Genomic DNA, 24,057 nt, shown 5'->3' with positions numbered 1-24,057 from the left:
CACTTTCAGGTGGCCACCTGACCTCCACATTGGGGTTTAATAGGCGGATTTACAGTCGGGTATTCTGGCCACCTGAAAGCGGCTAGTGTCTGCAGTCTTTCTTGTTTCACTTGCATGATCAAGAAACAGAAAACAAAATGCTGGTACAGCACTTTGAAATAGCTTCCCTTTTTATTACCTAACTGAATATTCCAGAATTTATTGTCATGAACAAGTCACAAAATTCTGTGTTTCGCAGCAGCGTCACAGTGCAAATATTCATATTATAAACCATCTTACAACAGTAATATTTAAAAAAAATAGTGCACGAAAAGTAAGGCTGTGTCTTTGGTTTATTGATTATTCAGGAATCTGATGGTATTTGAAATTACAGTGAACATGCACCACAACAGGCAGATGGGAGGCATGCTATATGGCTTGAATTCCTTATGATGTACAGTTACTGGAGAGATTAATTAGCGATTGAACTATGTATGCTTCAGAGGGTGTATTGGGAAGGGTTATGGCTGTCAAGTGACAGGACTGGCCCCTACCTAGTCGGAGGACACACCAGCTGCCAATCAAGGTTTGGTTCAGCCCCACCCATTAGTGCACACCTTGCCATTGGCTACATGTGAATTACCTGGACTGGACCCTCCTGCCTGTACATGGCCTTGGGCCATTGGCTGTTGTAATTGGATTAACTCTCCTGGCACTGAGCCATTGAACCATGCTAGTGGTCTGGGCTGGACCCTTCAGCATTATAAAGATGCCATGTGTTCTTTGTTCTTTCTTTTTGCTTGCTGGGGATCACCCTGCTTCACTCCAGGCCTAGAAATGTGGAAGGGCCCTGAAGAAACTGTTGGTAAGATGTGCACTATTATTGTTTGATTAGTGTCCCTTGTAGAATAGAGCTGAGGTGTGGTGGGGCTTTGTAGTGATAGTGTGTTGCATCTGTTAGCATTTCCCACACTTGGCTTCTATAAATAAAGTTCTTTCCTACAAAAACTGCTTGTCCAGAGCCTTTGCCCTTGAGACCTACAAAACCTGCTTCCTCACACACCACAGAGGGGTCTTAATTGTTCCCCTAATTGTTGAATGCTTTTGACAGCATTGTTGTTGAATGCAAGGCTAGGGTGGGTGGGTGGATAGGTCATGTGCTCCAACTTCTGTGTTCTTAATTCTATCCTGAATGATCCTTGTGCAATTTGAGTGTGATGTGCCAATGGTTTCTAGCAGTTTGTGGGTTATCTTCCTGGTAAACCCCTGCCATGACAGGACTCAGAATAAAGTACTGTTTCAGTAGTCTCGTGTTGGGTTGCCTATCACATTTGACTAGGAATTTTAACCTCACTAACACACTCACTACAGAAACTATCAGTGCTCTTGTTCCAGGAAAGATATTCTGAATGCTTTGTGAGACATGTAGCATAGATAAAATCTCACACTCGACTGGAGGGAGAACAAATGCTTTTATTAGCTTTCAACACAGGTAGGGTTCATGAACAAGCTTCAGAGGGGTTCTGGGTTTAGGCGGGAAACCAGTGTTATATAAGGGCTCCAGGGGGAGGAAGTGGGAGGAGGGACCAGTCATCAGTACAGTGCACTTCTAGTGAATCCCAGTTCACTATATTCACCCCTTCTTTCAGAATTAAGTGTCTGTGGATGAAGAGAACAAGGATCAGAAACCGATAGTAGACACAGAAGAGAAATATTTACAGTATTATTTACAGATTCAGGTAGTCTGGGGGTCTGGAGATCCTGGTGGAGTGCCTTAGCACCGGGCTGGCTTGGGCTGCTTGAATCTCCTGGTCCCCTTGTGATGGAAGGGTAGAGGGCTGGGGCTCTGGCTCAATGATTGATAGAGGGAGGGGGGGGGTGGTTCTCCTCCTGAACCAGGTCCCCTGAGGCCCTGAGTGGGGATGTGGAGAAAAAGCTGGGTAGCTTTGTGGGGCACCTGAGACAACAGATCCTTCCAGGTCCTTGATGGAGACTATGTCCTCTGTGCCATCCGGGTTCTCCATGTAGGTATGTGGGGTTGGCATGGAGCAATTTCACCCTTTCCACCAGGGGGTCGATCTTTCTTCTCCTCACGTGCTTCTTGAGAAGGACCAGACCAGGACTAGTGAGCCAGGCTGGGAGTGTAGTCCCTGACGCTGACCTGTCAAATGTAAACATGAGCTCATGAGGAGTGCAGAGTAGTGGCCAAATTAAGTGGAGCACGATGGGAAGGACATCCTGCCAGCATGAGTCTGTAAGGCCTCTTTGCTTCAAGCAGTCTGACAGCCTTCCAGATAGTGTTGTTCTCTTTTCAACCTGCCCATTCCCCTGGGGTTGTAACTGGTAGCCTTGATGTATGCGATGTACCTCACCAGCAGGTACTGATGCAGCTCATCACTCATGAAGGCTGAGATCTTGTCACTATGAATGTAGCTGGGATACCTGAACAGGGTGAAAATAGAGCCTAGGCCCTTCATAATGGATGAGGCAGACATGTCTGGGCACGAGATGGAGAATGGGAAGTTGGGAGTACTCATCAATGACCGAGAGAAAGGAGATGTTCCCATTCATGGAGGGGAGATGTCCCTTAAAGTCGATGCTGATCTGTTTGAAGGGCCTGGATGATTTAATCAGGTGCACTTTGCGGAGTGAAGAAAGTGCGGCTTGCACTCAGTGCAGACCTGGCATAACCTGGTCATTTCCCTGACGTCTTCTATTGAGTAGGGCAAAGTATGGGACTTGACAAAATAAGCCATGCAGGTGACCCCTGGATGACAGAGCTCATTGTGTATGGTCTGCAGTTGACCGGTGTATGCAGAGGCACAGCATCCCCTGGACAAGGCATCTGGAGGGCTGTTAAGGGCCCCTGGTCAGTTGGTGATGTCAAAATTGTGGGTGGAGAGTTTGATCCACGACCTAGCAATTTTGTCATTCTTGATTTTTCCCCTCTTGGTGTTGCTGAACATGAATGTGACAGAGTGCTGGTCCATGAAGAGCATAAATCTTCTACCAGCCAGGTAGTGCCTCCAGTGCCTCCTTTTCCACATATGGGTTCCAGAGCTCGTGGCCTTGAAGCGTTGATGAGAAAAAGGGAACCGACCTGCCTGCCTGATTGAGAGTAGCAGCCAGATCTACATCCGAAGTGTCACTTTCCACTTGGAAAGGTACATTCTCGTCCGCCGTGCACATGGCGGCTTTCGCAATGTAACTTCAGAGGTAATTAAAAGCTGTCTTGGCTTTGGCCAAAAGGGGGACATTGGTGCCTTTAAGAGAGGACAGACTTAGTTGTCGTATTGAGGGACCCACTGGGCATAATATGAGAAAATCCCCAGGCATCTCCTCAAAGCCTTTGAGGTCTTAGGGAGGGAAAGCTTAACAGGGGGTGCATCTTATCAGGGTTGGGCCAATGACACCATTCTCCACCACGTAGCCAAGGATAGCCAGTCATGTCGTCCTCAATATACACTTGTCAGAATTGTGAGATTCTGGGCTCTCGCCGCATGGAGAAATCTCTGGAGATTGGCATCATGGTCTTCCACGGTGTGGCCACAGATGGTGACATTGTCGAGGTAGGGAATGATAGCCTTTAACCCATACTCATTCACCATCCTGTCTATCTGCCACTGGAAAATAGACACCCCATTGGTAATACTGAAAGGGACCTTCCAGAACTGATAGAGTCGACTGTTAACCTCAGATGCTGTGTACAAGTGGTCCTCGGAACGGATTGGCAGCTGGTGGTAGGCAGCTTTCAGGTCGATGGTCGAATAGACCCGATACTGCGCAATATCTTTCACCATATCCAAAATGCAAAGGAGGGGGTATTCGTCCATGGCTATTGTTAGTCAATCACTAACTTGGACTTCTTTTCCCCCTTTACTATCACCACTTGTGCTCTCCACGAGCTGGTGCTCCACCCTGGTCCCAATCGTCAGTGTTGTAAAGGCACTGCGCTAACGACTACACCATCCGTGCTACCCTGTCAGAGGATCTGAGAAAAGCACCATTATTGAAGCCCTCAATGACCTGCACATGGCGTTGGTGGACAACCCTAGTTTTACTGCAGCAGAAGTGAGTGAATATTGCAAAAGCCCTCGATACTCAAACAATACTCAATTTCCAATAGCCTCGATTTTCAGACTCATTGTCATAATTTACAGACAGTAGCACTGCAGCAGCAAACACAGTGCTAGTCATGGCTTGTAGTCTCTGAGAAAGAGAGACGAATAAGATACAAAAGTTGCTTTTCATACTGAAAGGTACAAGGAAAACATGGTGGAGAACCTTTGGCCTGCCCACATCAGGGACACCACCTGGGCCATTAGGTGAAAAATTAAAGAGAGCCAGATTCATGTCTTTCTATGCCTTTGTGGCAAGATTTATCCCCTTCTCCATCAGGCGCTGGGTCTCCATCTTTGTAAACTCCCTCTTTTTTTTGGAAAACTTTATTTATAATTTTTAAAAAACATAATACAATAAAAAACCCTGTTACAAAATTAAATAAGTAAATTACAAAATCTTAAATTAGTACATTAATAAACAACCCAACCTCCTATCCCACTACCCCCTAAAAAAAACTTAAACTACCCCTAGCTCTACATAATAGCCTTGTACAAAATTTAAAAGTGCCTCAATGTAACATATATAAAAAGTAATTAACATATATTAAGACCCATACATTTTAAATATGAAACCCAAATTTTAATAAAAAAGCATAATTATTATGTAAGCTATATGTTATTTTTTTCTAGATACATGATTTCAATTCATTATGCCATCTTTGAATATTAATATCTACATAATATTTCCATGTTACTGCTATACATTTTTTTGCTGCAGCTAAAGCCAAATGAATAAAAGCAATTTGAAACTTATCCAATTTCATTCCCTTTAAGTCCGTCATAAATCCTAATAAGAATAATAAAGGATCAAATAATAGCTGGATTTTATATAAACATTTTAAAAACTGTCTTAACTTTTAACCAAAAATTTTGCACCTTTTCACATGACCAGAGTGTAAAAAAGTTCTTTTTTGTATTCCACACCAAAAACATAAATCTGAATCCCTAAAATCATATTTTTTCAACTTCTCCAGTGTCAAATATAACTGATGCAGGTTGCCGTGTTCTTCCCTCGAGTGAGCCCCCTATGTCCTGAGTCGATCTGTGCAGGTAAGATGGTGCCGACCTCGTGGTGTGGCAAGATGGCCGCCCTCCTCTGACAATGATGATGGTGCTGAATTCAAAATCAGGCCGCTGCAAGATGGCTGCCGAGCATTTTCCTGCCATTTCCATAGATGGCGGGTTGCGCAGCAGGCGATCTCGGGCCAGTCGGCGCAGATGACTTGGGGCTGGAATCGGATCCAGGAGTGGTACAGGCCATGCATTTCGCCGGACCTCCTTTCATGTAGCAGACCTCGCCCAATATCCCTTTTTCCCATAGCTGGAGTACACCGAGTCTTTGGCTGGGCAGCAGGCATGGGGGTGCTGTCGTTTGCCACAGATAAAGCACTCCTGGGCTCGGGAAGCAGCAGCCATTAGAACGGGGGCCATCGTAGCAAGAGCAGCTGGTCCTTGAAGCTGCTCACCCGAGAGTGCGAGTTCGCTAGCCTCAAGGTCACCATTCTCGAGACTAGCCTGTTCCAGTGATTTGGCTAGCGATGTCTTTCCTTCCCGACTCAAGCAGTCGCTGCCTCACGTACCTCGAGCAGACCTCTGCGACTAGAGTGTCCCAGATCTGTTCATCTTCCCAGATGTGGCCAGAAGTGGTCTCATACCTGCACTTCTTAGCCAGCGTCCAGCAGGTAGTCATCAATAGACTCTCCATTCCTTTGGCGGTGTAGGGTGAGCCGGTGTCTTGCTAGGACCTCATACGGCCTCGTATGTTGGGCAGTCTTGGATGACTGTGTACCCCTTTGTCCCTACGCTTGAGATGAGCGCTGACCTCCGGAGTTTGTCTGTATGGAAGATGTCCCTGGTTGTGTTCAGGTAGGCCTGGATGCAGTATAGCCAATATGTGAACTCCTCAGCTGCATCGGGGGACTGGGGGTCTATCAACAGCATACTGGGCTTGAGTATCGCCTCCATCCTTGTTTGTAAGCTACTGGAGAAGGAACAAACACTTTTATTAGCTTACAACACATGTAGGGTACATGAACAGGCTTCAGAGGGTGAAGTGCCAGTTGATGAAGTAGACAAAGACGATGTGGTCAAAAAATAATCATGGCTTTTATTAGCAGAAACTCATGGTACAATAATGAAAGACAATAGGTGCATACACAATAGGTGCATATCCAAGGGGAGTGTCCTTAACAGTAGAGATAATGCACAGCCAATGTTAGTACAGCAAGGCTCACCAGAGGGGAGGCAGGCAGCTTGGCAGCCATTCATCACAGAGGGGTTCTGGGTTTAGGTGGGAAACTAGGGTTATATATGGGCCCTGGGGGAGGAGCCAGGAGGCGGGACCAGTCGCCGGTACAGGACACCTCTAGTGAGTCCCAGTTCACTTCAAGACAGCAGTGTGCTCTTCAAATACTGCAGTCAGTTGTAAAAATTCTTAATTAATTCACTTGATTAGAATGATTCTAATTAAACTGAGAGATCTGAAACCTGCAGCTGTCAATATTGAAGTGACATCTGAGTTACCTGATAACTCACTCAATAGAAAACAAGAAGCAACTTGTTTCAGAGTATCCTGCCTGATTAATATGTTAAAAGGCCTTCAGGCATATACTATCTGTGTGCAGATTTTTGGCTGGCTTTATATCAATAACCCCTGCTATAATTTCTCCATTCCCTCTGAGCGTTGGATCTGACAGAATCTTCTGTCACGTTTTCACGTGTGAACTCTGATGCACATCCAAATACACTCCATCCTGGCAATTGTTGGCCGAATTCAATGACATGGAGATTACGATGATTTCTCCAATTGCAGGTTTCTTCAGGTTTTCAATGCCTGCTGACCTTGGGGCCACTTGGAGCATTCTTTGTCTGGAATTTCTCCCTTGACCTTGCAGTCATTTACTAGATGGGAAACTATTAATTTTAGTTGCTTCTGAGACAAAGCAAATCTTGCCACAAAGGCATAGAAAGACATGAATCTGGCTCTCTTTAATTTTTCACCTAATGGCCCAGGTGGTGTCCCTGATGTGGGCAGGCCAAAGGTTCTCCACCATGTTTTCCTTGTACCTTTCAGTATGAAAAGCAACTTTTGTATCTTATTCGTCTCTCTTTCTCAGAGACTACAAGCCATGACTAGCACTGTGTTTGCTGCTGCAGTGCTACTGTCTGTAAATTATGACAATGAGTCTGAAAATCGAGGCTATTGGAAATTGAGTATTGTTTGAGTATCGAGGGCTTTTGCAATATTCACTCACTTCTGCTGCAGTAAAACTAGGGTTGTCCACCAACGCCATGTGCAGGTCATTGAGGGCTTCAATAATGGTGCTTTTCTCAGATCCTCTGACAGGGTAGTACGGATGGTGTAGTCGTTAGCGCAGTGCCTTTACAACACTGACGATTGGGACCAGGGTTCAAATCCTGTGCTATTTGTAAGGAGTGTATACATTCTCACAGTATCTGTGTGGATTTTCTCTGGGGCTCTGATTTCCTACCACCCTTCGAAATTTATCCGGGGTTGTAGGTTAATTGGGTGTAAATTGGGCAGAACGGACTCATGGGCCGAAAGGGCCTGTAACAATTCTGCATGTCTACATTTTAAAAAAATTAAATGGGAGGTTGCCAGGAGTAATGAGAGAAGACACTCCCACTGAATCCAGAAATAACCCACAATAGATAGGTCGCTGTATCCAGATGCCCAAGAATTGACTCTCTGACAAGGAATTTCAAAAGGCAGCCAGAAGAAATGGTATAAAGAAATGCTCAAGGTCATTTTCAAGCATGCAGATGCTAACAGAGAGGATATCGTCTATTTGGACCTTAGTGAGGCCTATGATACAATTCTTACCTTTTGGATTCAGCATTAAACAGGTTTGTTGACTTTTATGGGGCTGAAGGTCTATTTTTACATCAAAAGAGAAGCATTCTCTTCCAGCATTCCATGAAAAGCATCTCGAATTATAATAATAACCTATCAGTGGAAACATCTTTCCTGCAATCTTATCTATTCCTTCATAATTGAATGTCTTATAAGATCCTCCCCTCCCCCCACCCATCCATCCTTGTAAAATACAATGAGTAAAGTTCCAGGCTACTAAAGGTTCCTCATAATATCATCTCCTCACTTCTTCATTCCCTAAATCAACCTGGTGAACCTCCTCTGTGCTGCCCCCAAAGCCAGTACAGTGAAAAACCCTTGGTATCCTGCATCAATGCTAGTTAAGTGTATTTTCTGGTTGCTTGAGACTTACTTTTACAATGGCTAACTTTTACATTATGAAAAAACAGTTTAAAAGACCAATATATTCTTTTATACTTACTGAACAAACTTCATTTGCATGAATATGTATTTGACTTTATTTTCAGTCACATTCTTTGAAAACATTTTACAGTTGCTCCATCTGCAGGTTCCTCCCCCTCCATGGACCTGCCTGAAAGATTAACAATAACAATACAGATAATTAACCACCCTCCTCCCCCAAGTTTACAAATAAAGCCTCTGATCAGTGTGACTCTTACTAACCAGGGATAAGAGAGTCACCCCAATAGCAAGCAGCATCAACCAGCTTTTCATCCTGGGTGACGCCATTGCTGTTTCACACAGCTTTATTCAAACAGCTGCTATGAGCAAAGCATGGCCAAGACTCACCTCTGGCTGAATATTTGTTCCCATTTTCACCATTTTGCTTCAGAGAACATTTACTTTTACATATTTAAACTTGTGTATTTTTTTTTCCTATTAAGTTATCTTATTTATTTAAAATTTTTGTGATTGTCCTTGATTTATTTATTTTTTGTTGGTTGCTTGAATTCCGGACACCAGGGGTTTTAATTGTATATCCATTCTCGAGTAAGGAGCTTATAGCTGCTCACAGAAATCAACGTGAAACTCCACTGATAGTCTGTCCAGTTGCAGCACAACCTCCTTGCTCTTAAATTCAATCCATCTAGAAATGAAGGTCAACGACCTATTTGCCTTTTTGTTCAGCTGATGCTCCTGCAAACCACTTTTTTTTAAACCATTCATGCAGTAATAAGAACATAAACAATAAGAGCAGGAGTCGGCCATCCAGCATCAATGAGATAATGTCTGATCTAATGATAGGTTCATCTCCACCTATTTGCCTTTTCTCCCTCTCCATTAATTGACTTACTATGTAAAAATCTATCTAACCTTGTCTTAACTATATTTACTGGGGTTGCCTCCACTGCTTCTCTGGGCAATGAATTCCACAGATTCACCGCCCTCTGGGAAAAGCAGTTCCTCCTTTATCTCTGTCCTAAATATATACTACCCTGAACTTTGAAGCTTTGTTGCCTCATTCTGGTCTCCCCCACCAATGGAAACAACTTACCTACCTCTATCTTATCAATGCCTTTCATCATTTTATGTTTCTATAATAACCCATCCCATTCTTCTAAATTCCAATGAGTACCCTCCCAGGTTACTCAACCTCCCCCATTAGGCTAACACCTTCATCACTGCAATCAAGCTGGTGATTCATAACACCTTTCCGATAGATGGATAACCAGAATTGTAGACTCACAATATCTTGTACATTTGTAACACTGTAACAAGAGAGGTCCCTTCTCTTGTACTCAGTGCCTTGACTAATGAGGCAAGAATGTCAGACATCTTGTCTCTCACATCACTCACATTTTTCACCACGCTGTCCATCTATGTCTCCACAGCTCAAAAACAATCCAATTTAAACACATGTAAGTATTGAATTGCACAAATATTCTCCCAAGTAACACGCCCGCAGAAATGCTACTTATTGACTTTTATGGGGCTGAAGGTATTGCAAATACATTCCCTGGGATTATCAGGTGGTCCAACAGTCAAGTGGCTTTTCTGTATAAAGGAGACAAGGAGAGTGAGGGGTTGTGAGCTGTCTCTGGTGCTATCCCTGAATGGAGTACACAAGAACTGCTGGAGAATCTTAGCAGGTCAACAGGATCAAGAAGAAATCAAAAGTCATTGATGCTTTGAGCCTGATCACTGCCCCAGACATTCCAAAAACTAGGCAGATGCTTGAAGACAAAGGTTGGGGGTGGGGGAGAGGGAGAAGAAGGGGAGGAATACAGGCTAACATGTTAGAAGTAATAGGTAGAAACAGCTGAGAGGGTAGAAGAGAAAGAAGCTGAGAAGTGATGGGGGGAGTGGCCAGAGGGCTAAGAAACATTCCACTTACATCAGGGGCACCTCACATGCTCTCCATCACTTCAATAATGTATAGTTCCCTGGGCTACCTGCTGCATTTTCACCATGGTTGCCAGTCTCAATGCTATTCCATCCCCATATAAAGAAAGCCTCAAGGCTTGCCACTTCTTCTTCAATAACAGACCTAACAAGTTCCCCTCCCATACCACCCCCTCCTCAGAGCAGAACTTGTACTCATCCTCAATAATATATGTACTTGTATCGGTACCAGCTATAACTGTTTCTTTGTTGGATATGTGCAAGCCTACACTGGTAAGTCTCCTCAACTCTTTCTCCATTTCATTGGAAAGGTTTTGATTCCTCCATCTCTGTTCCCAGGTTGAGGCTTTTAATTCCAGGACCACAGAGATGTCCTCCTCTTTTAGATTAGATTAGATTGAACTTTATTGTCATTGTGCCGTCAAATACAAAGCTAATAAAATACAAATTAGCTTCCAACCAGGTTTAAAAACAATAGTGCTATATACTCATAAAAATAACTATGTGCAAATAAAAACAAATGAATTCAGGAAGCAAGCAATTATAAAAGTACTGACAGTACAATATGAGTGCAGTACCACTCAGCGCTGTGATTTAAGGTTCAGTAGGGTCACAGCCTCAAGAAAAAGGCTTTCCTGGAGCCTGTTGGTTCGAGAGTGAAGGCTCCTATAACGTCTACCAGATGGGGAAAAAGTTTGGGTGAGATGCATCCTTGATGATGCTCTTCGTCCTGCCCAGTGTTACTGATAGATGTTCCAAAAGATGGGCAATTGGAAGCTGATAATCCACTGAGCAGTTTTCACCACCCGTTGAAGTGCTTTACAGCTAAATAAGAGACAATTGCCATATTTTGCAGAGATGCCATAGGTAGGTATGCTCTTAATGGTACAGTGGTAAAAATCCATCAATATTCTGGGACAGAGATGTACTTTCTTCATGCTCTGCAGAAAATTAGGTTGCTGTTGTGCCTTTTTGATCAGGATGGAGTTGTTCAGGGACCAGGTGAGATCATTAGAATTGTGAAGACCAAGGAATCTTTTGAACTCCTGTAACTTTATGAAGAAAAATTAAACAGACTATGGTTATATTCATTTGAATTTAGAAGAATGAGAGGGATACTCATGGAGGCATAACATTCTGAAAGGACTAAATAGTTTGGAGGCAGGTCGAGTCTTCCCAGGGTTGAAAAGTCCAGAATAATGGGTGACTGTATTCTTAGGATATGGGTCAAGCTATTTATGAGGAGAAACCTTGTCACTTAGAATTGTGAAAACTATGGAACTCTCTTCCACAGAAACTCATTGAAGCCTGCTTATTAGATATTATCCAAAAGAGAATTGGATGTGGTGTCATTGGTTGAAAAGATCATGGGTTATGGAGCGAGAGCAGGAACAGGATACTGAAGATGTATGATCAACCATGATTGTATTGAATAGTAGAGAACACTGTACTCTAACAATAAATCTGAAATCTGACGTTTGGGTAACTTCTTGTCCTTCTTCTGCACCTATTTTTTAAATGTTATTTTTATAATTTTTATTCATAAATTTGAAACCACAACAGATTTACTTATTTTACATTAATACAAGTCCATTTCAAATACATGTGGTATATCTAAGAAAAATTAAAAAATGAAAGAAACTTTCATCCCTCCCCCCCCCCAACCCTCTACAAATAAAAAAGAATGGGACAAGAGATCTTCAACAGGAATGGTCCTTACTATAAATCTTCTTCTAATATACAGAGACCTTTAGGAGAAAGAGAATTCTGAGATTCATTCATGTATTCATACCCACAGTTTGTAAATATGGGCTCCATATTTTCCAAAATAATATTTGTCTCTTAAATTATAAATAATTTTCTCAAGTGGTATACAACTCAGAACTTCCACGTGCCATCTCTCTATTCCCAAATCTATATCAGACTTCCAAGTTATATCAATACATTTTATAGCTATTGCTAAAGCAATTTGAACAAACTTTACTTGATACATATTCAATTTTAATTTAGTTTTAACCCTGCTAATATCAACCAATAAAAATAACATTGGATCCTGTGGAAATTTAACCCCCCATTATTCATTCTAATAAATTACCTATTTCCAAACAAAAAGGTTTAACATTAGGACATTGCCAAGTAAAATGCCAAAATGTACCAAATTCCAGTCCACATCCAAAACATAAATCCTAGTGCAAAGGTAGTGACTAATATCAAATCTCAACAACCCTTCAGTTGATTAGATCAAGTAGACAAGGTTCTCCATTGTCACCAGCTTTATTTATTTTAGCAATTGAACCTTTAGCTGAATTAATAAGACACGATTACAAAGATAATTGGTATTAAGGTGAATTAGGAAGAATGTAAAATAAATTTATTTGCAGATAATGCTTTAATCTGTTGAAGAGATCCTTTAAATTCCTTGCACCAGTTTAAAGTTAGATTAAAGGAAAATGGGGAGGTATCTGATTATAAAATCAATTGTGGAAAAAAATTATGCCCTTAGTAAATGGAGCAATGTAAGGAAGCAATTGATTTTGGATGGCCAGAAGCTGGAATAAAATATTTAGGTGTTTGTGTGGAACCAGAATGTTAAAATTTATTTAAATTAAATTATTAATTAGTATTGAAGAAAATAAGAGAAGATTTGGGAAGATGGAATTATTTTAATAAGGTTGAGTAAATTGTGTTAAGATTAATATTTTTCTTAAGACTACACTATATTTTTCAATTGATTCCAATTGTAATTCCTTTACAAAAGGAAACTGGAGAAGCCAGATAGAAAATGAGGTATTCTTCTAATTTGCAGGTGTTTTCAGTTGAGACCAGGCCATGAAGTTCAAATGTTGTTATCACAAAGTATGATAGGTGAGAAATATAAGATCTTGGACAATGGCACACTGAACTTTTAACATCTGACCAAACACATCTTAATTTTCCTACTTGGAGACATAGACTTCCTCTCTGCCTGCATTAAAGCATTTCTTTTTTTAAATTTTTTTGTGTTTCAACCACCAAATAAAATTTCCAATACAATAAAAATCTTTAAAATAGTCTAATCCATTATACACAAACACAAATACACCACATGTATAATGGATTAGACTGTGTATTCCACTTCCCCCACCCCAATCCCCTAAAGCCCTAAGAATGAAAAAGATACATGTAAGAAGAAAGACCAAAGATTGTCCAGAGATTCCTTTTCTAGAAATCATATTTTCCATCAAATTAAGGAAGTCACCAAGGATTGACGTTACCAAAGAAATGATTAAACATTAATTCCAACATGCTGCAAATATGCGAGCCATATTTTCCTAAATATTTGGCATCTATTCCTTAAGCTATATGTAATTTTCTCAAGTCATATACAACTATGAATTTCTGCATTCCATCTCTCCATTCCTAAGTCTGTATCTGATTTCCAAGTTATAGCAATACATTTCCTCAATACTGCTAAGGCAATTTTTACAAACTTTATTTAATACATATTTAATTTTAATTTATGTATAATACCTTTAAGATTACCTAACAGAAATAGCATTGGATCCCATGGGAATTTAATCCTTGTTATTTGTTCTAATAGATTACTCACATCAAGTCAGAAAGGTTTTACTTCAGGACATTGCCAAGTAGAATGCAAAAATGAACCAACCTCTTGTCCACATGTAAAACAAATCTTGTAATGTATAATTCAATCTATGTGACTTTTGCTGAGTAAAGTATAACTGATGTAAAAAGTTATATTGTACCAACCTGTATCTAACATTAATTGTATTTGTCATACTATCCCTACACAACTCCATCCAGTTTTGCTCATCTATTTGCCTATTCAAATAAACCCTATCTCTCTCTTGACTTATGCATCCCTTCTTTAGAAGATCTATTTTGTAACAGGAATGGCTTTCAGAAACAGCAAATAAAATGCTAATGCTCCACTGACCAAGCATAAATTTATTCTTGGCAGCAATTAAAAGTGGGATTAAATGAGGTTTATGAAGCCATTGCTTTGGAATGAATTTCAGAACTGATTGGATTTGTCCCTGTAATACAAAAGACCATAGAAAAGTAACTTATTTATTACATTCATTGCTAGTCAAACAGAAGTTATTCCTACTTCTTGATTCACTTTTTAAAATTGCTTGAGTCCTTATCTTGATCCTCCTGTGCCCTCTCCATTTCCACTTATACCTTCCCTTCAAGCTCTTTAATTTCTCAAAACCATGCTGGTATGAAACTAAAGGCAAAAGCAATCAAATGCAGGTACTAAATTATTGAAAATTAATTGCAGACTTTCTCAAGCTCACAGCATTTCATTGATCTTTCTTCTTGGAAACTTGACAGTCCATCTTTAGATCACTCCTCTGATGCTTGGAGGTAAATGAAAGCATTGCTTTCCTCAAGTCATTCAACTCCCCCAAAAACATTAGGAGGAATGAAAGACCATCAAGTGCCATGTTATATCTAATGCTGAATTGGAGAAAATTTGAGCAGGTAATACATTCTATTCTATTTGAAGATAAGAGTGGTCGGCTAGTATGAAGCCAGAAGAGATGGAGGAGATCTTAATTTTTTTTTTGCATCAGTACTTATTCAGGAAACTGGCACAGAGTCAAGGAAGATAAGCAATGAAGTCATAGACCCTATATAAATTAAAGAGGAGGAGGTGCTTGCTGTCTTAAAGCAAATAAAGGAGATAAATCCCCAGGACCTGATTTGATATTCCCTTGCACCTTGAGGGAAGCTGGTGTAGAAATTGCAGGGGCTCTGGCAGAAATATTTAAAATGTCCTCTGATGTGGAGCAGGACGATTGGAGGGTAGCTCATGTTGTTCCATTGTTTAAAAAAGTATCCAAAAATATTCCAGAAAATTGTAGGCCGGTGAGCCTGATATCAGTAGTAGGCAAATTATTGGAATAAGTTCTAAGAGATCAAATACACAAGTATTTGGATAGCCAGGGACTGATTAAGGATAGTCGTCTTGGCTTTGTGCACGGTAGGTCATGTTTAACCAATCTGATTAGAGTTTTTCGTGATGGTTACCACGAAAGGTGATGAAAGACTGTGGAAGTTGTCTGCATGGATTTAAGTGAGGCCTTTGACAAGGTCTCACATGGGAGGTTGGTCAGGAAGATTCAGAGGATGGGTGTTCATAGTGAAGTAGTAAACTGGATTTGACAATGGCTACATAGGAGAAACCAGAGAGTAGTTGTGGATTATTGCATCTCAGACTAGAGTCATGTGACTAGGTGTGCTTCAGCAATCTGTGCTGGGGCCATTGTTGTTTGTCATCTATATTAATGATCTGGATTAAGGGTCTCCAAAGTGTTCGATATCCACCCTCAGGGTTGATGAGATCATCCAGGGGGTCGATAAATGCCTCTTATCCATGGCTCCCTATTGTTGCAGTAGTCCTGTTCTAGTACTTGTTCCCCAACTTCCAGAGATTTAGTAGGTTTACTTGGAGACATGGATTGTTCCACGTGAAGGATGATGTTAGGGTGAACCTTGCAAAATCTTGTCCTTAAGTTCTGCTCAAACATCAATTCTGCTGGTATTCATTTGGTAGTAGAGTGTGGTGTGTTTCCATATGCTATTAGAAAATTTGTGATTCCGGTTTTTATGATTCTTAGTTTTTATAGCCTTTTTAAAAGTTTGCACAAAACATTCCGCTTCCACATTCGTGCTTGGATGGTAAGGTGCCAATAAGATGTGTTGAATATTGTTATTATGTAGGAACGTCTTAAAAGCATTAGATACAAACTGCGGACATTATTGGAGACTAGTTCTATAGGTAATCCATATGATATTTCGTAGTCTCTCAGTTGTTTGGTTTGTTGTTTTTCTCATTTGTGACATTACTGGCCATTTAGAGTGTGCATTGACAACAATAAGGAAGTTTTCTCCCAGAAAGTGACCAGCAAAATCTATGTGAATCCTGTGCCATGGTCACAATGGCCATTTCCATGGGTTAACTTCGGCTTGAGGTGCCTTGGGTTGCATCTCCTGACAGATGCTTGCTGTTTGCTCAATATTGATGTCCATTGATGGATCACCAGACATGCATTCTACCAAAGCTTTCGTTCGAAACATCCGTGGGTGATTATTGTGGAGCTCTAATAACATGACAGCTTGCCATGTCCTAGACCCCCATAATAAACAATCTTCTTCAATTGATATTTCATTACGTCATGTATATTAAGGTTTCAGTTCAGGAGAAATAGCTTCAGCCTTGGGTCACCCATTTAATGTGAAGTATAGGACCTTTGACAATGTAGTTTCTCTCTGTACTTTGCTGATAGTCTTTGTTGCAATTGATCAGGAATGAAGTTGTTCTTGATTAATAGCTGTAGCTTCTGCCATCCATTTAATGATCTCATCTTTCTGTTCAGTTTCAGTTAGAGATAAGCGAGATAGGGCTTCAGCATGGCTGTTTTGTGTTGCTGGTTTATGTTTCAAATTGTAATCATATGCAGTGAGCTGCATGGCCCAACTTTGAATTCTTGTTGCAGCTAGTACTTGAATCCCCTTTTTAGGGCCCAAACTAAGTGGTCTGTTGTCTGTTACCAAGGTAAACTTCGTACAATATAAGTATTGGTGAAATCATTTGTGGTGTACCCCTCTTTTTCCAGAGTGCATAAATACATTCACAAACCGAGAGAGACCAGGAGGCATAAGGCAACAATTGCTCCCCTCTTTTCTGTCACTTGTGGCTCACTTCCTTTTCTGGGTTGTCGTGGACAAGGTAGCAGTTCTTTCAAAAGATCGACCACGTTACTTGTCTCTTCATTCCAGCACCATTTCTGTTCTTTTCTTATCAATTGGTTCAGCGGGCTGCACAGCGTTGACATATTTGGAATGTGCTTCTGATAATGGTTAACCAAACCCAGGAATGATTGCAATCCAGCTTTATTCTATGGGTTGAGTGCTCTATGAATGGCCTCGATACCAGCGATATCCATTCGGACTCCTTCACTATTAATTGTAAATCCTAAATATGTTATGGAAGGTACCATAAATACATACTTGTCCTGGTGCAGATGGATGTTTGTTTGTTGCAATCGGGTTAGGACCTTTTCCAGGTTTGATAGATGAGTAGTTTTGACCTCTAATTATGATGTCATCAAGGTAGCATTCCACATTTATGCCATGCAATAACTTGTTTATGTGCTGAGATTTTTCATTAAAGGTTCATTTGTTGATTATTTTTTTGAAAAATTGCTTTAATACCTTGTTAAGACATGCAAATCAGACTTACGACCAATCTGAGTTATGACCAATCCTTCAGTCCCAATTACAGTCGTAAGTTGAGGACCACCTGTATATGTTACTTCTAGTGACCTCTGAGTCATTAGGTTCTTCCAGGGGTTTCATCCTTCTCCTCGACAGTTTTTACTTTGGATCTTTACTTTTTCTCCTTTCTCCCCTTGTTAACAATTCCTTTCTTTCTTGGACATTTGGCTTTGATGAGTCCCACCCTGTCACATAGATGGCATGTAGTCTTTCTGAAATAATAATTATCTAGACAGACTGTGGCTGCTTTTTTCTGCAGCTGAAGCATTCTCGTTGGTTAAATTTTCCCACTACCTGTGGATTGCCTTGTATAATTTCCAAGTTTTTATCAGCCATCTTGAAACCCAAGGTTGTGTCATATGCAGACATAATGGTTACATCTTTTGTACTTAGCAATCACTGTTGGGCACTGCAGTCAGTAAAAGCCACACCAAGCTCATAAGTTTCTGATGATCTATGTAATTTAGCCAAATATTCGCTTATGGATTCCCCTGTTTTCTGAAATAAATTTCTGCGATCACCAGTGGCTTAGGAGATTTTCATTTGTTACAGCACATATCAGTTTTTGTACTTGGACTTTCAGTTTAAATGTCTTGTTTTCCACTTGGCTCAAAAACAGCACCTGCTTTTTTGCTTTCCAAAACGTCTTTCTGCCATTTTGAGTCATTTTCCCGCATCTTTTTTCTTTGTTCTCTGTGCTTGAGCCTGTGGTAGCCTTGTGTTTCCTCTTTAAATCTTCTCTCAATGCTCAGTGTAGAAGAAGTTTGTTACGATCCTCGTCACCAATCTGTTGGGCATTCTAAGTTTAGAAAGACATCAGCACACAGAGACGTGGTGCTTCGTTCATCCTTTATCACTAATCTAAAATGGTTCCCCACAGCACACAATATTTGATGTCATATGCACACAGGTTAATATTCACAACAGTCCTCATAAACTGGACTATCAGGCCTTAAGTCTGGACATCTGACCACCCTAAGTGGGGACCTTGGGCTTATGGGCAGGAGCAGCGACCTCAATCTCTAAAATCCTTTTGACCCATTTTTTGACCCACAGAGGTCGATGTTGACTACTTTGGAAACCCCTACTATAAGTTATTTAACATAATTGAACGTCACTTTATTCAATTCAACAAAGGGTGGGGCAGGGGGAGGGGGGAACAAGGTCAGAAGGAGCCTTATGAAAGTTCAGCCTAAAGTCATGTGGTAGTTAATGATTTCTTTTTAGCCTAATGATAGACTATATCAATAACCACAGAGTCATAGGCTGCAGGGACAATAGGCTTTAATGCACACAAGACTTTGGCTGGCCCTGATCCAGGTACAAGACTGCCAGAAAGGGGGAGGCCAGGGCAAAAGTGAGGGCGGGGGAGACTTAAGGGAGAGTCATTAGTGAGAGGGCCAGCCTCATATATACAGTAACTGGTAGGGGCGATACAACGAGGTTAACAGAATATTTATTGAGTAAATGCAATTTGTTGTCTCTATTTAATTAAGAATACTGTAGTGGTTTAAGTTCTGTTAGTAGGCTTTTCAACAAGTGTTCAGCTGTTGCAAGTAAGAATTTTGGCATGTATGTACATTATACAATGGATATGACACTTGTGGGAACCAAGGAGTTAAGTAATCATGGAAAAGTACAAAGAATGTCAGAGTAGAACAAAATGGATCAACCACATTAGTAGGAATGATGAGTTCATAAGGATACACAGGAGGTGTTGATTAGAACAGAAGATTATGGCCCGGACAAGAACAAAAGAAATAATTAGAAATATCTGGGGTATGGATTGACTTCTGATCAAAACAACAGGATGTTCTGGCCTTGGGGATGAAGATAGGAGGTCTAAACCACAGATAATTGCAGAACAGGAAATTGCTTGAGATAAATCTTACGCAAGAAGTCTAAGAAAGCCAACTCTTGGTCAATGGAACAATGTCGATCTGTATAAACAGAAGAGACTGGACAGTAGGAGTCAGTCTTCGGAAGTCATTCACCGAGAAGGTGACCTACGAACTAATGATTGAACCAGAGCTCTGTTAAGGCTTTATTCTTGTGCTATGTAATGAACTGATTGTGAAACCGAATACCTTCTCCTATCACTTCATTCAACGAGCAAGCTGGTCTCAGCCGACACATAGACCAAATTGAGGGTAGGGTCAAGCCAGACTCCAACACAATAAACGGATGATTATTATCAACAATGATTGGCATGCAGCAAATGTAATGTCATCGATCTGCTACCAAATCATTTTCTGTGCGTGGAGAGGCTGTTGAACTGTGGCCTCTGACTCAGACGAGACAGTACAATGAACTTTCCCCTAGATCTCCGACACAGCTCCAGCTTTCTGCAAAAAGGTTTTGGACCCTCAGCTGATAGCCACATAGCACATTTACGTGCAGTTCTGCCGGTTTTATTTCTCCCCGAGTCTTAACCGCCTCCAGCAGATTGGTCCAGTCCATAGGAGAGCGGCGAGGAGGACTGCTTTGGGTAAAGAAGCGAAGCACAGGGCGAAATTCCGAGAGGAAGGGTTGGAATTTGAATCGTGCAAGGTGAGCAACCTTGGTATTTCACTCCGGAGTTTTTGTCCCACGGCTGGTTCGTGCGAGCGCTCTGCCAGGGCTTGAATGAACACATCCCTATTTCGTCCAGGCGTGGCCTCTTCTAGTTTGGACATGAAGGATGGCAGCTTTCGAAACGCCGTTCATTTGCGAAACTCAGCCCATTCTGCGGAAACTCCCGGGGGGGGGGGGAGGGAAGGAGGAAGCGGGGGGGAGGGAAGGAGGAAGGGGGGGGAGGGAAGGAGGAAGGGGGGGAGGGAAGGAGGAAGGGAGGAAGCCCAGGGGGGGGGAAGCCCGGGAGGGGGGGGGAGGGAAGGAGGAAGCGGGGGGGGGAGGAGGGAGGGAGGAAGCTGGGGGGGGGGAGGGAAGGAGGAAGCGGGGGGGAGGGAGGGAGGAAGGGGGGGGGAGGGAAGGAGGAAGGGGGGGGGAGGGAAGGAGGAAGGGGGGGGAGGGAAGGAGGAAGGGGGGGAGGGAAGGAGGAAGGGAGGAAGCCCAGGGGGGGGGAAGCCCGGGAGGGGGGGGGAGGGAAGGAGGAAGCCCGGGGGGGGGGGGGAAAGCCCAGGAGGGGGGGAGAGAAGGAGGAAGCCAGGGGTGGGGGGGGAGGGAAGGAGGAAGTGGGGGGGAGGGAAGGAGGAAGTGGGGGGAGGGAAGGAGGAAGTGGGGGGAGGGAAGGAGGAAGTGGGGGGAGGGAAGGAGGAAGTGGGGGGGAGGGAAGGAGGAAGTGGGGGGGTGGGGGGAGAGGGAAGGAGGAAGTCAGGGGGGGAGGGAAGCCCAGGGGGGAGGGCAGCCTCTTTCTGCCTAGACGGAGGCTGCGCTTGCTTGTCATGACCGCACAAAAAGGGGACGCTCACTCCAGAGAGCAACCAAATCCGTCCCGTTCTCCTCCCCGTGTCCCTGCAGTTTGTTGGCTATTATCGCTGGGTTTTAAAAAGTCCTTACCCGTTTCTCAACACGACTTTGGGTCGTGGAGAACGTGCTGACAACGCCCAGATTGAAGTCGGGCGACCAGAACGATGATACAGGAGCGATAAATGATGTTTGGCCCTGCAATCGGACCATCCCAGTTAAAACAAAATCCAGAGACGCACACAGCCGAAGGCTGGCAAATTAAAAAAAAGTAATGTCTTCTTGGCCTGGTGCTTTTCTTTAATACGAGCAGTGGGGAAAATGGGAGTTAATGAAAATAGTAGAAACTATAGAAGGCAAGAGAGTTGTGATGACTCATGAAATAAATCTTGGAAGTAAAGCGTGCAATGAGTTTCTGCCGTGGGTACAATTTTACAAAGGATACATTAAATGCAAACCATTTTATCGGATGCAAGGATCGACAACGAGATAGACAACAGACTCGCCAAGGCAAATAGCACCTTTGGAAGACTACACAAAAGAGTCTGGAAAAACAACCAAATGAAAAACCTCACAAAGATTAGCGTATACAGAGCCGTTGTCATACCCACACTCCTGTTCGGCTCCGAATCATGGGTCCTCTACCGGCATCACCTATGGCTCCTAGAACGCTTCCACTAGCGTTGTCTCCGCTCCATCCTCAACATTCATTGGAGCGACTTCATCCCTAACATCGAAGTACTCGAGATGGCAGAGGCCGACAGCATCGAATCCACGCTGTTGAAGATCCAACTGCGCTGGGTAGGTCACGTCTCCAGAATGGAGGACCATCGCCTTCCCAAGATCGTGTTATATGGCGAGTTCTCCACTGGCCACCGTGACAGAAGTGCACCAAAGAAGAGGTACAAGGACTGCCTAAAGAAATCTCTTGGTTCCTGCCCCATTGACCACCGCCAGTGGGCTGATATCGCCTCAAACCGTGCATCTTGGCGCCTCACAGTTTGGCGGGCAGCAACCTCCTTTGAAGAAGACCACAGAGCCCTCCTCACTGACAAAAGACAAAGGAGGAAAAACTCAACACCCAACCCCAACCAACCAATTTTCCCCTGCAACCGTGTCTGCCTGTCCCGCATCAGACTTGTCAGCCACAAACGAGCCTGCAGCTGACGTGGACATTTACCCCTCCATAAATCTTTGTCTGCGAAGCCAAGCCAAAGAGAAAGAGAAGAGTAATATGTACGTTACCTGTGTGCTGTTCTATGTATGAGGCTGGCCCGCCCACGAGTGACTTATCTCCTATGTCTCCACCCCTTATGACTTGGCCATAAAGGTCGACCTCCTTCCTCCTTTCTGGCATTCCTGTACCTGGATTCTGGCCAGTCAAAACGTCTTATGTTTAGTTAAGCCTGTCATTCCCCTGCTCTCGACTTCGTGGTTATTGATAGAGCTTATCAGTGTCATTTGAAGTGCTTGGAATTAATTTAAAGGTGTAATAATTGGTAACTGGGTGGGGAGAGGGGGGTGGGGAGAGGGGGGTGGGGAGAGGGGGGTGGGGGGAGGAGGGTGGGGAGAGGGGGTGGGGGGAAGAGGGTGGGGGGAGGAGGGTGGGGAGAGGGGGGTGGGGGGAGGATGATGGGAGGTGGGGGGAGGAGGGTGGGAGGTGGGGGGAGGATGGGGAGAGGAGGGGTGGGGGAGAGGAAGGAGGAGGGGGTGGAGGGAGAGAAGATGGGAGGAGGGGGAGGGAGAGAAGAGAAGAGGGAGGGGTGAGAGGGGAGGGGAGTGAGACTGGAAACTAACTGGAAAGTTATCCCAAGATTTAGGAACACAAAGCTGGAAAAAGTAGATCTGTGGTCAAAGAGAGATGTTGGAGGAAAAAATATAAATTAGTGAGAAGAAGAACATTTCAAATAATTAGACATTAGTAACCGAAACTCAAATTTGTTTATATTTTGACACTACTTTGAAATATGGGAGGATAGGAGAAGTCGGTCTTCACAACTAGTGCAATGTTATAAAGCACCACTAACCTGGGCTTGAATCCGATGCTGGCTGTTTGCACGTTCTCCCTGTTTCTGCATGGGTTTCCTCTGGGTGTTCTGGTTTCCTCCCACCGTACAAATTCGCTATGATTGTATCGTCAGGAAATTCCAAGATGGTGTTGTTATTGTACCAAGCCACAGTCGTAGGTATAAAGTGAGTAGAGCAGGGGGCTAAGAATGCATCCCTGTGGTGCTCTGGTACTGATGGAAATTGTAGAGGAGATGTTCTTGACAATCCTCACTGATTCTGGTTTGGAGGTGAGGAAATCCATGATCCAGTTTCACAGTGGGGTGTTGAGTTTGCTGCTCAGTTTTGAGGGGATGATGATGATGTCAAATGCTGAACTGTAGTCAATAAAGAGCATCCTGATGAATGCACTTTTTCTGTCCAGGTGTTCCAGGGCTTTTTGTAGAGCTAGTACGATGGCATTCGTTATATACCTGTTACTACAATAGGTGAACTGGAACATATCCATGTCACTGCTCAGATAGGAGCTGATCTGCTTCATCACCAGCCTTTCAAAACATTTAATGTTCATTTGTGAGGAATGTCTAAAACTGTGGGCTATAAATATGAGGAAGAGAGAGTTCCATTTCTAAGAAGATATCCATTTGGGTGGAATTTCTGTTTTTGGTTGTTATAAGAATGTGGCTATCCAATAATATGTTTAAGGTGAGCAGCAAATGTGTATGTATTGGTGGAATCAAAAGTGTGATATGTGCACAAGAGAAGCAAAGAGGGGATGTCATAAGAAATGGGAGCAAATGTTGGCCACCTGGCCAGACATTCATTAAGGTCATGGCTGAACCGGCTGTGGGCACTGCTCCACAAATCTGCTCTTTCCCCCATAACCCTTTACTATGCAAAAATATATCGGTGTTTTTAATGAGGCAGCCTCTACTGCTTCCTTGGACTGATTTCCTACTCTCTGCGGAAACGAGTTCCTCCTTATTCCCGAATCTTGAAGCTATGTCCCATAGTTCTAGTAATACCTACCAGATGAAACAACTTTCCATCCTCTATTTT

At 42.8% G+C, this 24,057-nt stretch overlaps 1 protein-coding gene and 1 long non-coding RNA gene across 4 annotated transcripts in view; one reads left to right on the top strand and one right to left on the bottom strand.

The window, feature by feature from the left end:
• Nucleotides 1-1,441: 1,441 nt before the first annotated feature.
• Nucleotides 1,442-20,319, bottom strand: LOC138748969 (uncharacterized). 2 transcript variants are annotated; one of them, XR_011348338.1, is made up of 3 exons: nt 19,674-20,319; nt 8,417-8,527; nt 1,442-2,140 (listed from the first exon to the last, which is right to left on the bottom strand). It is a non-coding gene; the product is annotated as an uncharacterized lncRNA (long non-coding RNA). The 2 variants fall into 2 exon arrangements; XR_011348339.1 differs by having other exon boundaries at nt 20,146-20,319.
• The window catches only part of LOC138748959 (leukocyte elastase inhibitor-like), a 42,571-nt gene continuing 38,077 nt past the window's right edge, over nt 19,564-24,057 (top strand). The window contains exon 1 of one of the 2 annotated variants that reach the window (XM_069909929.1): nt 19,564-20,136. The gene's annotated coding sequence lies outside the window, so the exon portion shown is untranslated. Of the gene's footprint in view, nt 20,137-20,959; nt 22,479-24,057 lie in introns of those variants that run through there. The other variant, XM_069909938.1, reaches the window with a different exon arrangement.

The sequence above is a fragment of the Narcine bancroftii genome, chromosome 1, assembly GCF_036971445.1.
Source record: "Narcine bancroftii isolate sNarBan1 chromosome 1, sNarBan1.hap1, whole genome shotgun sequence".
Taxonomy (NCBI): Eukaryota; Metazoa; Chordata; class Chondrichthyes; order Torpediniformes; family Narcinidae; genus Narcine; species Narcine bancroftii.
This window is presented reverse-complemented; position numbering and strand designations above follow the sequence as displayed.